The 15,410-nt window shown below is 35.6% G+C and overlaps 2 protein-coding genes and 1 pseudogene across 3 annotated transcripts in view; 2 read left to right on the top strand and 1 right to left on the bottom strand.

Moving 5' to 3' along the window:
* Positions 1-15,410, top strand: part of LOC145247492 (procollagen galactosyltransferase 1-like) — a 330,273-nt gene that overhangs the window by 44,116 nt on the left and 270,747 nt on the right. The window lies entirely within an intron of this gene.
* LOC145247493 (uncharacterized) overlaps positions 1-15,410 on the bottom strand; it is a 263,190-nt gene that overhangs the window by 232,573 nt on the left and 15,207 nt on the right. The window lies entirely within an intron of this gene.
* On the top strand, positions 2,896-3,023 carry LOC145247707 (U2 spliceosomal RNA; annotated as a pseudogene).

Here is a 15,410-nt window from a genome sequence, read left to right as displayed (position 1 = left end):
TGTGGGTGTCGGTGGTTTTCTAGCACGGTAGAGAGAGCCTACCTTCTTCGCAGTGGGTGTGGCAATGCTTTCAATGTAATTGTTCCAACTCGTGTTTCCTGTAAACGTTAGGCCAAGCTGTTTGAAAGATGTACTCAGATAAAGAGTCACTGACCATTGTTATTGGTGGCAGAGAAGGTTTCTTGTAATTATTGAAGGAAACCAGTTTAGTCTTGGCAGCATTGAATGTGACCATCCATTTTTGTACCCATTTCACTACAGATTGGAGGTCATCCTCTAGTGTTTTTGCCATTTCTTTAGATATGTGTTCATTTGTTTTCCTGTCATGCCTGTTATAGAGTATGGGGTCATCAGCATATATACCCATCTCAAAGGCAATTTTGTCGGGGAGGTAATTAATGAATATTAGGAATAATAGAGGTCCAAGGATAGACCCCTGAGGCACTCCCGCATTTATATCATTGTTTAGATGTACGACCGTCGAGGACAACCTGGATTTTTCTCTTATCTAAGGATTTAATTGTTAAGTATTCTACCAATGATACTGTATGATCATATTTCCTGAGGAGACCCTCATGCCATATCCTGTCAAAAGCCTTAGATATATCTAGAGCTACCGCTCTGCTCTCCCCCGCTTTGTCCAGTGAATGGTATATATGTAGATAGATTACAGTGAGCATGTCTGTTGTGGAACGGGCTTGTCTAAATCCATATTGTTTGTCAGTCAGAAGTTTAGCATCTGTAAGGTGACGGACTAGAGCATGGTTAATTATGGTCTCATATATTTTGGCAAAAAGTGGGAGGAGGCTAATGGGGCGATAATTTGATGGGTCAGTTCTTTTGCCAGAATTCTTGAATACTGGTACCACAGAAGCAGTTTTCTAACAGCCTGGAAAGCAAGATTCATTAAGGCATTTGTTGTAGAGTTTGGAGAGAACTGGAGCTACTTCGGCTGAGCACTTTTTTAATAGCACAGCTGGGATGAGATCGGGTTCACATGCTTTTGAACCGACTGGCAAGCATGTTAGCCTTGTCGGTTGCTGAGGAGACAACCTCGTGATTGTTGGTCAGTGGGGGAATTGTTGATTGCCCATTATTTACTACACTGTTGTAGATTTTCCAAAGTCACGAGTTCCTAATTTTTGTGCTTCGATGAGTTTTTTAGTGGTTTCCATAAATTCTCTTAGTTGTCACTATTTCTTTCTTAACGTTACTTCTAGCTTCTATATACTTCTGTCTGTTTGAACAGGACTTATGTCGGTTAAATCTGTGGCATGCATGCTGCCTTTGAGCAATTGCCGTTTTGAACCATTCAGTGGTCTCATTTGCACTCTGTTCAGCAGGAAGAGAAAAAATATTTCCCCATGGGGCATCTCTGATAAGATCTGATTGCTTCCCATTCAGCCTTTTTATAATATCTCGTTGCTTTGAGCACTGGCTCTTTAGTTTTGGGTCTAGAGTTTAGGGCGATTTCAACCATTATCACTGCATGATCAGCGTTCCTGAGTGAGCTGTCAGCATTTGTTATACAATCATCGGGAACTGTGGTCAAAAACCGATCTAGAAATGATGAGTGTTGTTCTTGCTGGTCAGGGAAATGGGTTGGAAACTTAATCATTTGTGATAGGGAAGCTATGTGTTATGCTACCCACTGCATCTGTAAGTAGAGAATCCAAGCCAGTTTTTGTGGTGGATATTAAAGTCTCCAAATACATGTACTTGTGCGCTAGTGTCGAGGGAGAGTGCTGTGCTATGTTGTCAGAGACTTTGTTTATTATGGTGCAGTCCTGGGTCGAGGGAGAGCGGTAGAGAAAATAAAAGTAAAGCACATAACGGCTTGATCGTCCGATTCTATGTTTGTTTCTCTAGTCAGGGGGAGGGTGTTACGAATGTAGACTCCAAGTCTGTGCATATGTCTGTCAGTCCTTACGGCAGAATGGTAGATATCCAGGCATGTTAAAGTAGTTAGACGGATGGAGGAGTGTAGGTTACTCTCACTTAGTGCTAAGATATTCGGGGTATTTGTTAGGAAAAATGCTTCAACATCAGCTAAATTAGTTCTAAGCCCACGGATGTTCACACCAAAGACCATAACCGTGGGCGGAAATTTTGTTTTCATCACCCTGGAGACATCCATTATTCATGACAATGGCCTTGTTGTCATAACTTTGATCAGTACAGTGGCACATCTCTAATCTCGCTCGTTAAACATTGTCACTGTCAGACATGATAGATGGTTCCTATTGCTCTTGGCATTTGTACACAACTGGCCAACTCGTAGATGGTCTACAAAAAAAAAAAAAGTTTTCATCAAACAGATATAGAATCATGTAGTCTTTAAGGGCGACAATTTTATTGTTCCACTCTGTAGTAGTATTTTCACTTTTGAAAACAATATTTTGCAAATTTATTTATAATAGTTAGAGACCAAATACAAAGATTTTTTTAAATAAATACGTTTAAGATTCTAATTTAAAAAAAAAAATCCTCATTAGAAAAATGACTTCTTTCTTTACACAATATGTGGCCATTTAGTTGTAGCATCCTTTTCTCAAAGATGTTGGTTCAATGTCCAATACAGTAATAAATGTGTCTATACATCGTGTTTGGTTGCTATTCGTTATACATTTTCAAAAAAACAAAAATGCTTTTAAACAGTGGAAATACTTTCAGTACTTATTCGCGCATGCATACAAACACCTTATATCTACACCAAACACAATGAAAAAATATCACACAATCAAAATTTTCCAAGGCTAGAAATTGGGTACCACTCAAATATACCAGCACCTTTTTTCTCTTGCTCAGTCAGTGAGAGGATAATCTAGACTGGAATAAAAATAAAAATAGCACCAATCAAAATTGTGCATTTTGGTATACACCTTTGATACAAGGTGCAGTTCTTGGCCTTTTGGTCGAGATCAAAGTGTAGTATCTGTTCTTCAGATGCTGCACTTCCATTTCTCTTTCGGTGGAGGAGCAGTCGTTCACGACTGAAACAATTTTTTATTTCTGTACCTTTTCTCCACGTTAAACAACTACCCTGGTGTCTAACTCTGTCCTGTGGGGAGGTATTGTAAATAGGTAACACTGCCTTTAAGAGGAGGCAAGTAATTAGGACCCTCTCTCCCTCCACACAAAGAAAACACCCTTATGCTACAAAGTTGCCACAGGCTTTTATCTATGTCTGTTTGAATATTTCATTAAGATTTTTTTGGAAAACAACAGACTATAATCAAACAATATGGAATGCTTGGAGGATTACTTATTTAAGTGAGTTTAAGGTTGGGTGCTTTTAATTTTGAGGGTATATTTAAAAGTAACTTGATTAACTGAGATGCAGTTTGTTCATTATGCTTGTTGTCGTGGTGTGATCTGGTTTAATTAAATTTATTTAAAATGTATATATTTCTGTTTGGAGGCGATCTGTGGATGAGTTGGCTTTGCTGTTCGTTAGGTTGGAATCAATGTTTGAGTGAATGCTTTATATACTGTGGTTAATTAACTATTTTTATAATGGGGGGACTTGATGCAAATTTGGGGCTTGGCGTGAGGTTGTCGAAACGTGGTTGAATTTAACTATTTATATAATGATAGACTGTATATCCATCTGAAAATCCATGGATTAAGGAAATCAACATAACCCCTTCTATATATTCCTTTTGTCAAATAATAAATTCTTAATTCGAATATGTGTCTATATGTTGTTTTTTTTTTTTTAAGAATTTAAATATAACCACTAAACATATATTGCTCTATTCTTAAATATTGAGCTTCTCCTTTTTGGCTAGGATCACCCTGAAAGTATTACTTCAAGTAATATCTATCAGGATTTTCATTTGATTTCTAATCGGTGTCTTAGATACATACATACATACATATATACTTCGAGATTTGAAAAAAAAAAAAAAAATTGCCGGTCGAGTGAGGGAAAATTTACTCGTCCGACTTTGTTTCAGCCAATAATAGTAAATAATTTTACAATTCAAGAAATTACCGTGTGTATAATCTAACAAGAAAATATTTAACTCTTGTAAATCAACTATTTTATTACTACAAACATTCAGTAAATATTCAACAAAACGTTAAAATACAATACCAGTTTCTTTATATAGCATCATTCATATTATTGTTCCATAGAAATAAGAATCATTTCCTTGGATGCTTGACGGAATGATGCGTTTTTTTCCTCTTTCAAATGTTCATCTTTACTTTTGTAAGCATGAAGTGTATGTAGTTGTAGCTTCGGAATTTTTTTTCCAAATGAATTTCAAAATCAGAGAGCTAAATGAAGGCGACATTTTGACTACAAGCTGAATGTGTAAATTTGACCTTGTTGACCTTTAGCGTGACCACTCTTTTCAATACATATTCCAATGGTCTCACAGCTAGAGATTAAAGAATTCACAAATGAGACGTAGGTCATTCTAAGTCACCGCATATTTGAGGATCGTAAAATAAATGAGCCCCCCCCCCCGTTTCTTTATTTAAAGAAATTTTATTGTCTGGCGGGCGAATGATTTACGACTTTAGTAACCCTAAGAAATTTTCAATAGACTGTGGCGACCGGTCATATAAAGTCTCAAAGCCTAGATATATATATATATATATATATATATATGTCATCTCTTTATTGAGATATAATTTCACCCAAACCTCTGGCCTTAGAGGGAAGACTAAAACTTGCTATTGTTTCAAATGATCTGAAATAACAGCAAGGGGAGACTTGATTCCAAATATTTCTCATGTTATATCTCCCCTTTTTTGGAAATACTGTACAATTAATATTTTGGTATCAAAAATAATCTTTAGACACTAGATAAAGTAAATTTCACCAAGTGGGGGAGATGTAACATAAGAGACATTTGGAATCCAGTCTCTTGTTGCTATGATTTCAAATGATCTGAAATAACAGCCAGTTTTAGTCTCCCCTTCCATCAAGGTCAGAGGCATTGGAGAAATATCAAATGTTTTGCAATTGATATGCAAAACTAGGAAAACAAATGAAAAGGTGCAGTATATTTCCACCCACAAAAGAAATCCCTTAAAATTACGACTATTATAGGTTTTCGAGGGTGCTAAAAATGCAAATTAGTTAAAATCCCGGGAAACGAGTAGTTTCTAAGATATGAAGAAATTGTGAAAAGTGGGGTATCACGTTTCTATCATTTTGTAACGTAAAATGAACACCCACTTTATAGGCACTTTTTTTTTTTTTTTTTTTTTTTTTTTAAGGGTGGTGTTTATTTGGTAATTGTGGCCTGGTAGACCAACACAAAACCTACATTAAAAAATCTTGTTTTCTATTGATTTTTGGTTCTTCTCTCTACAGTTCTGAAAACGAATATCGCATTTAAATTTTCCGCAAACTTTGATCTGTATCTTTGGTGATTTAAATCTTTTTTTTTTTTTTTTTTTTTTTTTTTTTTTTATAATTCTAAAATTATTTCGGTTATATTGACACCTTACTGATCAACGTAGCCCCCCCCCCCACACAGTGGATGCAACATGTCAGCAACAATCCAATTTCTGATTTGTCCCTTTAGCAGCTATTCTTCCAGCTCAAAACCAACTACTTTAGCGAGGTTTTGGGGGCATGATTTCTTGAACCGCTAAAAACCATGTAAATTTTCAACTCTTATAAAATTCTTCGTTGTTGATGAAAAAAAACCCCAAAAAACAAAAAAAAAAACAAATTAAGAAATGTACGTGCAGAGTTTGAACCTACAGACCACGTCATGCAAAAAAAATAAAAACACCCAAAAACATGCTATTAACTTACTGACAATAAAATTTTCACTGTTCTATCATTGTTAAGCGACATGGAAAAAAATGGCTTTACCAATGATAGATAAATTAAAAAATGGTTTCGATTATCGGGGTATTAACTAAGATCACTCCCAGACTTGTATACTAAAGTGCTGTAAATTTTAAAGTAAATCTGTTCAGCTGTTTCGGAGTCCATAAGGAAAAGAACTCGCACACACACATGCACACAAAGTTGCATTTATATAATTAGAGATATGAATATATCTATACTTGTAACCAAATAGAATATTGAAATGCTTATGTTTTTGGTTGTTAGGAATGAAACTACATGGAAATTAGCAGGTTTTTTGGAGATATCTTATATACTAATCTATGGTTAAAATCTTGACAATTGGTAAAAAAAAGAACCTATATTTTCAAACCGACAAAATATGCCCAAATTTGCCTACATTTGTATAGTGTCCTGGCAGGTAGCTTCTGATGTCTTCTGTGGCCCTACTAGGCAACTAATTTCCTGGCCAATTTAGCATTTGCATGGTTTCATTCTTTAGAGAGACTTAATTTTCGATAAGTTGCGATCTTTTTTATAAATCAGTTAAAATTTAATACCTATACATTTTGTACAAATAAATTTTATATTACTATTGTCATAGAAATGTGTATTTTACTTTTTTTTTTTTTTTTTTTTTTTTTTTTTTGTTAAAAAAATTACAAAACAAAGGGTATTTTTTAAATTCTAAGTTTACAATGAAAAAGGCAACATTTTTTCTATGTAATTATAACAACTGGGAAATACCAGAAACAATAATGATAAAAAAAAGGCTTAAGATTCATTTTACTTAATAAATTTAATGTAAAATGATCACAAAGTACTTGATCACATAAGACAGAACGAGTAATCATTTTTCTTGTATCTTCAAAATGGTGGCGATTTTTTTTTCTTTTGATTAGGAGAAATATTTTTATTTCTTCTGAGGACCAATTATCTTGGTCTTTTTTTTATTGCCACACGGACTTAGTGTCGATGTTAATAGATAATAGAGGGCATGTTTTTTTTTGTTTTCTTAATCTATGAATTAGGCTTCTACATTATTTTGCAGACTATGAGATTTTTTTTTATTAACTAATGAGTTGTTACTTATCAAGGTCATTGGTCACTCAATAACAAGAGTGAATGAGATGGCTAGATTGTCAGTTGATTTTTATGAGAATGAAGAAAGGAATATAGAAAATTTAATTAGTTTATGACAAGTATTTGTTAATACGGATGTGAAAACGTCCATGTTGTAGGCTGCAGAGAAGCAGTCCAAGAGTAATGTTCCATACATAGATTATTGGAAAGAAACTCTTTTCATGAAAGAAATGTTCTCTACAATTGTGGTAGATGCACTGATACAATTTTAAAAGGCATGATTCCCCCTCTCCCTCCAATGTCTTAAGTCATGGTTTCTTCAGCATGGCGTATCTATTGATATTTTCTGAATCCAAAGCAATTCAAGAACTGATAATAATCCAATGGTTCTTCTCACTCCCCCCCCACCTCCACAATCGGTATCCCATAAGTGGAAGAAACGGTTGCTCTAAACACTTGCGCTTTCTTTCAGTTCAGAAAAAAAGATTTTACTGGCTTTGCCACATTTATTTCCTCTTGTGACGTCATTTCCTTATGTGCTAGCTAACTAGCTTATTTCCTATTTTTAATTTCTAATGGAAAATTCCTCATTACTTTACATTGATATGGAAAATTTTATCTCCAACATAACGACGTGCAAATATTGCTACATTTGGAAATAGTACGTACACAATACTGTGAGCGAATATACAGTGTCTGAAAAGTAACTTTACTGCTTATGTTGTGTGGAAAGAAAACTATGGATTCAAGGGTGGTATTAATCTCTTTTTGACCATTTCCTGAAGTAGTGGATAGAAGAGCCTTAAAGAAAAGCGCATGTTTACTTCAATGTTAAACATGCATAAAAAGGGATCTCTTTTGCTTCTTTGTCATGTTGACTTCCTGTCATGACGTTATTTCCTCGCACGTTAGCTTAATTTTCGCACTTCTAGTGGAAATTTCCATTTTCTGTTTGTTCTACTTTTCTGTGGAAGTTTCCGTTTCTAACACGCCCACGTCCAAGTACTGCTAAACCGAAAGTTAATCTTTAACCTACATCCTTGTGTCAACGCTAAGGCTTAGTTGGTGCAGGCTATCAATAAATAATTTCCTGTGAAGGAATAAGAGGGGAGGGGGTGAACAAGGTTTTAAGATCATTCTGACTTTTAGCTCATAACTTTTAGATGAATGTTTCATTATCATTCAAGCAGAACGCAAAAGCATATTAAATTCTCAGCTTTTTTTCTATTTGACCTTCATTCAGTCTTGCTTTTAAACACCATTTTTACACAGGAAATTTTCACATTTTCTGATTAAGACATTTTTTATTGTTTCCTTTCACGCTTTGCCTTACATATTTATTTCGGGTCAGAATCACTGGGCCCTAACTTTTGCATTCCTTCCATATGTGGCAGATAAAGAAGCAATATTAAAAGTAACTTGTATTAAATTATTTGCCATTAAATTCTGAATGATCAAATCAGGGGATTTTTAAGTTGCCTTAGAAAAGCAAACGTTATGAATCCGATTCGGAAGTCCATAGTCTGAACTCTCTTGGGGTTCTTAAAACTGAGTTGGGAGTCTGATTGTTTGGTCCCCTAATCCTGTTTGTTTGCATTTTTCTCAATAACCACGTCTTGGATTTTAAAAAATATTTCCCACAAACATTAGTGATGGTGAAAGTAAATTTTTGCTAGTATGGATTTTCTGGGATAACTCTGGTTGACCTCTCACTCTCCCTACTAGGGGCCGTTATAGTGGTAAAATTGCCCCCAAAATCGTTCGTCTATTCATTTGTTTGCACTTTTCTCAATAACCACACCTTGGATTTCTGGAAATTTTGCACAAACATTTGTCATGGTGAAAGTGAAGTCTTCACTCGTGGAGGGGGGGGGGGGCTTGCATACTCGGCATTTTTTTTTTTTTTTTTTTTTTAAGACTCCACTTCTTGGTGTCAATTACTATTGTAGTTCACTATTAAATAGTTAGGGTTAACTGCTATTGTTGTGTAGCGGTACATTTTAAAGAGACGGACATGTAATACAGAGGTAACGATGAGGGAGACAAGATATTTATAACAGGGAGAGAGATGATGAGAATTCACTGTTGAATGAATGTGTATTACTGTTCTTTTACATCAGACTGGTGAATCATTACTTATGATGGCGGAGGGGGGCACATTACTTGGAAGGGGCTTATACAAATGTCATATTAAGGTGATTAACACGTTACCTTCAATTGTTGAATAACGACACAAAGGGAAATATCGATGGTGATTCTTTATTTCATTTGACCGGTCGAAATGATGACGTCAGGGATTCAAATTCGTTTCTACATGGTTAAATGTTCTCCCTTCGCTTCTAAAGGGACCCTCCTCTGATCATGTCAACTCTTTCCAACTGCCTTCGCTGGCTGCTCGAACCTGACTTCCCGACTGTCTTGATCTGACTAAAACTAGCTCTTATATTGAGAATTCCCTTTTTGCTATGACGTCAGATGTGTGGTTTCAAAACGTGACCAACTCACATGGCTAAGCACGTGATTGTCCAAAACGCACTTCTGCAAACAAAGAATTCTCAACTAACCTATTTTTTTTATTTTTTTTTTTTACTGTATTTTTAATTTGTATTCATTCTTTTTAGCCGACATTTTTAATTCAGTTTTCATAAAAGAATGAACAATTAATTCTTTTTACAATACGAACAATATCTATTTTATATGGAATTTAACAATAGCGAAATTCTAACATTCCAATTTCTAAATCTATTTCTGAACCTTGTTTACAAGGTTCGAGTCTCGGCTTATCCTAATCTCATTTCCCACTTATCTAATATTCTTATTTACAGGAAAAGAGGACAGCCCTTTTTCCGGTAACACTATTGTAACTGATTTATTACTGAAATATAATTATCAAAAGAAACAAATATAAAGTGTACAGCCTGGAACTTTCTTTATGGTTCATAATGGGTGCCAGCATTCACCAATAGATCCTAGAGCTCATTGTGAACCACTTTTTTTTTTCCTACTAATGAGTTATCACTTACCAAAGCCAAAATTGGGAAAGTGAGAGTAAGGAGGCTGCCCCTCACCTTTCTGTTGTGTCTTTTAGTCCTCACATTACTTAATTTGCCCGACTTTTACATGCTATTTGAGATTTTTTTCAATCGTCGCGTCTTTGTTTCACTTTTCAGTATAAACCCCCCCCCGCAAAACTGAATCTGTATCAGTTCTCCGGCACTCGTGGCAGGGACGTCCAGAAAAGCAGGATGAAACCTTTTATATCAGAAAATTGCTATTCATTGGGACACTCCCCTTTTTATAGGGAGCTGGTTTCCCCTTCCCCAACATCTTTGGAAAATAAACAGCTAAAGTTGGAAAAAACAAAAAAAAAACAGCCTCGCAGCGAAAGCTGACTGCGGAATATGTTTGACCTCATTATCATTAAAATTGCGCATTTAAGTTAAATTAAATCACACTTGTTACTCTGCCGTGGTGGGCGAGTGGGTTACATGTCAGGATTTTTTTCCACCTTCGCCTCAAGGTTCCAGGTTCGATCCTACCTATCTACCAAAACTTTTTTTTTTTTTTCTTTTACCACACGGGCGGCGCCGGGCAGTTTTTTTTTGTTTTTCCGATTTTTTTTTTTAAAGAAGTATAACATTTAAAAAATTTTTTTTATCCCCCCCCCCCCCGCAACACCCACCCACACCTCCAAACACCCGGGCAACGCCGGGTACCCAGCTAGTTTTTAATAAAAATGATTTCTGTATAGTAGGACGACCTTCGGAGTGAATATGATAAGGATGACCAAAGAGCCCCTCCCTTGTCTCACTTTTTAGGGCCTTGTAATTTAAGTCGAGCGTTATTTCTCTGGTTTGTCATACAGAATTGATCACGAATAATTTCTAATTTCACTTGGAATTATTTTTCTAGTGGATTATTTTTATTTTATTTTTTTACAAATTTTCTTTAATTTGTTATTTTCGTCATGACATGCAAGTACGTAATCTGAAATGTGTTGGTTTAAAACGCGGTTTCTCATACCGCCCCTCCCCTCTTCGGATACCTACTACCACCTTTCTCAGATAGCTTTGTCGACATTAGTGTATGATTTTTGAATTAATTTTTCCAATTAAAAATAAGTGTGATTCAATCAATTTCCTTGACTTGTGAATCCCGAAGAAAATGGGTTGGGAAAACCTAGTAATGTTACTAGAAGCTAAGCACTTGCAAAATGAATAGCCGATGCTCAAACTGTAAACATTTTGACCCTTCCCTTTACTTCAAAAATCAGGAAATTTACCAATTTTAATAAAATTTTTCAGTATTTGTCAAATAATTATACGATAGCGAAGAGATTCACCACCTCTCCAATTTAAAAAAAAAAAAAAAAAGGTAATTCCTAGGAGGACTGTCTTATAAGTAGACAGTTTCTCTTTTAATGCTGCACTACAGTAACTATAACCAATTGTTACATCAATTTTTTTTTTTTTTTCTTGTTTTTCTTTAGGTTGAAGTGAGAGGAATGGAGGGGAGAAATTAAATATACTCAACAATTTTCTCCACTTTAGTCTGATTTTAAAGGTTGAGTTTAAATAACATTTTATTTCACTTTTTTTCTACACCAAAGCATTATGTGCTTGTTCCCATACATCCCCCACCCCCTCACTCTTCATCTCCAAATAATATATTTGGTGGCCACAGCCTGTACAAAAAAATAATTTTCCTTTTCTGTGAAATTAGCCTGGGTGCCCTGCGTTGTAGGGGTGTTGAGCAAAAACAAAAAAATGTTGTAGTAGGCAGGCAGGCTCGAACCCATGACGCGAAGGCGGAAAAGAAAGTGGAGGTGTGTGTAAAGGTGTTGGTTGAGCAAAAAAAGGCGGAATTGCGAGCGCAAAAAAAAAAGTGGTAGTAGGCAGGCAGGCAGGCAGGCTTGAACCTGTACCGCGAAGGAGGAAAACAAAGTGAAAAAAAAAAGTGACGTGTTTGCTGCGCCCATCGCTAAACCAGAAATGACATAGGTTTAAATTAAGGCTAGACAATCGAAAAGAGGCGATGACTTTTGAAAATATCGGCGAAAAAAGCGACCCCTCCCTGTAGAAAAGTGCCTGGTTGAGGGTGAAGGAATTAATGGTTTGAACCAATGTTTCGATATTTGTCGTCAGAAGGGTTGAGCTTCAAAATGATACAGATCTTGTGAAAATCCGTTAGTTTTTGCAAGACATACAAACATACATTCAGGTGAGATTTATATTATAGACAATCTGCTCTGACATTCAGAACCGAAAATGTCACTAGTTTTTTTTTTTTTTTTTAACCTCCCCAAAAAAGGTGTATTGCCAATTGGACGTAAGAGTGCTATTACTTGGGATCCTGTCTAACAGGAGATTGTGAGGAATTGAGTCGCAAGATGTCTGTTCACATTACATTTAAGCTTTTACATGTTAGTACAATCGGAGAGGCAGGAAGCCGGAAAGGAATTCCAGTCTAGCAGTTTAAGGGAAGAAACAGTCGAGTAGAAGGCGTTCCAGCATCTAGGGAACTCAACTATCTTAAAAGATGTATGAAATCCTAAGAAATCCATTAGGACTTGTGACATAGTGGATAAAGTACTTGGGAAAATTCAGTTGTAACTCTTCTGGAGGTTGAAGGTTCAATCCTCAGTGTATTCAATACTCAAAATACAATTGCAAATTACTTACGACTTGTACCAAATCATGGCTGACAAAATGAGAACATGGTAGCCCCGTGGATTAAAGAAAGGATTTCGTTCAACATTCCATGCAGGTTTTAGAGTCGACAAGATACATCTGAAGGTTGCAAGTTAGATTGACAGTCATTGTGAGAATAACACTCAAGATGAGAACAATAGTCCAAATGATATAAATTATCAATCCTCATCTCAAAAATACCAAACCCTAATAAATAACATTTAAAACATCAGAAAAAAAAAAAAAAAAAAAACCTCTCCCAAAACCACACTTTATTTTTGCAAAATAAACCAACCATAAACTCGGAAGTTATCAAATTACGATTTTATAAATAAAAGCAATGTATCGAGTCAGTTGCTTTGAAATCTGCTCCATTTTCCAGACAGATTCCCCGAGTTTGACAAGGTACACCTGGAGATGGGCGTAGATTAAAATGGGGAGGGGGGGGGGCCAAAACTTGCTCCACGTTATCTGTACATACGAGATTGAGTTTAATTCACAAAAAAAAATATTTGAAAAAATGCATTTTTTAATTATTTTTATGACCGTGTAATTGGAAATCTTAACAAAAGCTTGTTTTCAGCTGTCCGCAATCTCTACCTTTTCGTTAAAAAGATTAATGGTGTCTTTCGTCTGCACCTACGTCTCATCTTTTCTAAATAATAGACTTTTGTTTATTGGTAAATCTATTTTTGATGCCATTCTTCTGACTGTTGGGATAGTTTTGTCTTGGAGATTCGAGTGTCTGACAATCAATGTTATGGGAAATCTTTGAATTGAATTCTTCAGATCGAATTTTGTACAAGACTGCTTTAAATTTTCTTTATTTTTATAGAAAAGTTCTTGTGGTTCGGTAGACTTTTTTTTTTTCTTTTTTAATTAAAATCTTGTGATGGAATTTTGTATCGGACATATTTTATTTATTTATTTTTTTTTAAAATTGTTTCTGAAGTTTTAAGATGAGGATTAAACATTTGGATTATTTGGACTACTGTTATTTTGATTTGGTTTTCGTTTTTCGATAGTTTCATGTTCATTACTGATTCGATATTACGTTTCAGAAATTTTGAGATGAGGATTGATAATTTGTATTATGTGGACTATTTTCATCAGTTATTTTCACAACTTTTCGTATGATGTAAACGGAAACCTTCAAGCTGCAAACAAAGCAATGAGCTCCCTAAAAAAAAAATCAACTATTTATAAGAGTATTTTACCTTGAATGCTAGGTGGGAATCTGCCTTCAGCAATGTGATGCTTCCATATAGTGGCATATACTTTCTTTTAACATATTGAATATTTAAAAGTATATTTATCAAATGTGCATTATCGAGCTCAAAGCACTTGTATCCCCCTCAACGTAAATTCCCCCCCCCCCACTAACCAGACAACAGCAAAATCCCACCTCTACACTGTAGAGGTCCCTAGACTTGGGCGTTCCCTCTTGAGTCTCTGCTTCTCTGACTGTAATGACACACAGAAATTCAAGTGTAATGTGAATATTTCGCTGCTCAACTCCTGCCATAGTATTAAAAAATTTTAAGTTCAAAAACTAGCCAATGATACATGTTAGATGGATAGATTCAACCCAGAAATCAGCAATTCTTATCGCTCATGGAATGTGAGGATTAAAGGATATAAGGGAAGTGAGTTATGAGGCTGCCAAAAGTAAACCTAAGATTCAGTTTTTACTCCATGATGACCTTCTATTATTCCGCCATGTTAATGGACAGTGCAATAGATGCTTGCCTGCAGTTCAGCGGTCTTAAACTATATCCGATAGTGAGGCCCCAGCTTGTGGACTTTGGGGAGTGTTGAGCCACCCTTTAATTGCCATTGCTCCCAGGTTCACTCTGACTCGGAGTGGAAGTACCTGTTAGGGTTCCAATTATGGGTTAAATAGAAACCGACTTGAAAAAAAAAAAACAAATATATTCTATTAAAAATTTTTTCTTTAAAATCACTGGATTTGGCATTAAATAACCTGAAAAGGGTTGATATGCCATAAAACAACCAACTGCAGTTCTGCCGGTTTATAAGTCACCAAATGTTGAATGAACTGCCAACCTTATGCATGATGCACCCTTGCTGCATTATTTCGTTTGCCACCTGATGATGGTTGAATTCTATTTTGATGCAAATATTGCTTTAATCAGATTAACAAAAAAAACTTTTTTTTTTTTTTTCATCTTTTCAACTCCAACAAGGCAAAACGCAAGTTGCTACTGTGATACAGGACTGATTTATAGGAGATGCAACCTAGTTGGGGGACTGGGTATCAAGTTGTTTGTTCACATTACATTTAAATTTCTGCATGCTGATACGGATGAGAAAACTGAGCAGGAAAAGAATTCTAAAAGACATCTAGAAACCTCTGTTGCGAAAGGACATGATTTTGCTAGTTATGTAGGTTGTGCATATTTATGTTGAGGGGAGGGCGTGTACAAATGCAAAATGTTCAGCAGAGCATATTCTGTAGAAGTACCTGTAAAACAAGTACAGGGATGCAACTGCGCAGCAATATGATAGGTTAGGACTTGGAAGTCACTGCAGGACCTATTAGGTTAGAAAATCTTCTTTATACCTTGTTCAAGAGAGGACAGCCGGTCGTTGGTTCAGTAACCTCGAGATGACTCCCAAAAATGCCACTAACTGAATCTATAATATAAATCTCGCCTGTCTGTTTAAATGTATGTATGTATGTCTATCTAAAACTTTCGACAGAGGCAATGGATTTTCACAAGATCAGTATCGTTTTGAAGCTCGACCCTTCGAACGACAAATGTCGAACAATTGGCTAAAGACATTAATTCCTTCAC

Source organism: Euprymna scolopes, chromosome 25 (assembly GCF_053919585.1).
Source record: "Euprymna scolopes isolate OS-2025 chromosome 25, ASM5391958v1, whole genome shotgun sequence".
Lineage (NCBI taxonomy): Eukaryota > Metazoa > Mollusca > Cephalopoda > Sepiida > Sepiolidae > Euprymna > Euprymna scolopes.
This window is presented reverse-complemented; position numbering and strand designations above follow the sequence as displayed.